Raw genomic sequence first — 1,852 nt, 5'->3', positions numbered from 1 at the left:
CTCACACACGCACACACACACACACACACACACACACGCGCACACGCACATGCACACACACACACACACACACACACACACACACACACACACACACACACACACACACACACACACACACACACACACTAAGACACACTTCATATAGCAACTGAACCACAAAGGGAATAGGCCTATATAAAATAAGTTAATATTATAATAGACATGAGGAGAGAGAAGTGATTGGTAGTCTCTGAGAGAGAGCGTGAGAGAGAGCGAGAGGGAGAGAGAGAGAGAGAGAGAGAGAGAGAGAGAGAGAGAGAGAGAGAGAGAGAGAGAGAGAGAGAGAGAGAGAGAGAGAGAGAGCGAGAGGGAGAGAGAGGGAGATACTGATTGTGAGGGTGGAAAAAATGGCCACCGCCCCTGTAAGCAAGGCCCAATGAGACTTTTGTTTTTCTTGATCATTAGTTTTTTAAAGTTTCAGCCACAAAGTAGAGAAGAGACCATATCTATCCTGGAATAGCCACATGGTCTCTTTCACTGTCTCTGTGTGATTATGTGTATTCTTGCAAATGATGTGTCTTTCCGCCAGATCAACTCCATAATTTGAGAAAGTGCTGAACTACCTTGCTCATGATTTTTAAAAAATATTTTCAGACAGAAACAGAGTAGAGACAGTATCTACCCTAGTATGTCCATATTGTCTTTTCTTTTTCTCTCTGCATGTCTGAATTCCGTCTGTTTCCCCCCCAGACCAACTTCATAATGTGAGAAAGTGCTGTAACTGCCCTGCCCTGCCCTGCCCTCTGTGGTTGTGCATGCGTGTTTAAAATTCCAGCCCCTATTGAATTTCATGGCTGGGATCAGTGCTATACTATGGAATTTTCAGCCTATATTCGTTTTCTGCTACTGAGTTCCGCCATTCTGATAACATGGGCTTCCTGGGTTATCATGATTCATTCATTCATTTATTCTCTCTCTCTCTCTCTCTCTCTCTCTCTCTCTCTCTCTCTCTCTCTCTCTCTCTCTCTCTCTCTCTCTCTCTCTCTCTCTCTCTCTCTCTCTCTCTCTACACACACACACACACACACACACACACACACAAACACACACACACACACACACACACACACACACACACACACACACACACACACACACATCATTCAAAGGACACCATTGAAGTACAAAAGGTTAGAAAACAGTATAAAATGACATACAGTAACTGTGTACAACATTAACGATTTCTTTCCCCCTTTCAAAACAAGTGTTTTGTAATATATTTGCTGAGTGATTTGCCTCGTTTAGTTGGGAAATGGAGTTTTTTCTTCTTTTTTGTTCTTTCCTTTTTATTTAAACATTGCAGGGACTGATATGACAGACGTTTCGGCTGCTCCGAGCCTTCTTCAGTGTCACCCGTTTAGTTGTAAAACACAATATACGACTGTTATTATGTTTCGAAAAAATGTCAGTATGCATACCGGTAATTGCAAGTAACTCAGAGTAGTTCTACTGTTGAGTAAGCAGGAAGGTTGGTTAGAGGGGCACTGGTTATACTGTATCAAGGCTTTCATTCAGAGCATGCATAATTTATTAGCACATCTTTGTTAAAAACCTAGATGTGACTTGAGTTTCAGATGAACTCATTTACTATAAATTATGCACTACATTTCAGAAATTGATACACATTAATGAAGGCATTGGATATACAGTACTGTATATCACAGAAATGAGTGCACCCATCACATACAGATTTGTATGTATAATTTCAAGGGACAAAATGAAGGAAATTTCACTGTGACACAATGAAAAGTAGCCAGTGTACAGTTTATATAACCGAATCAATGTATTCTTCACTCAAAATTATTCAAAT

The sequence above is a fragment of the Engraulis encrasicolus genome, chromosome 24 (assembly GCF_034702125.1).
Source record: "Engraulis encrasicolus isolate BLACKSEA-1 chromosome 24, IST_EnEncr_1.0, whole genome shotgun sequence".
NCBI lineage: Eukaryota > Metazoa > Chordata > Actinopteri > Clupeiformes > Engraulidae > Engraulis > Engraulis encrasicolus.
This window is presented reverse-complemented; position numbering follows the sequence as displayed.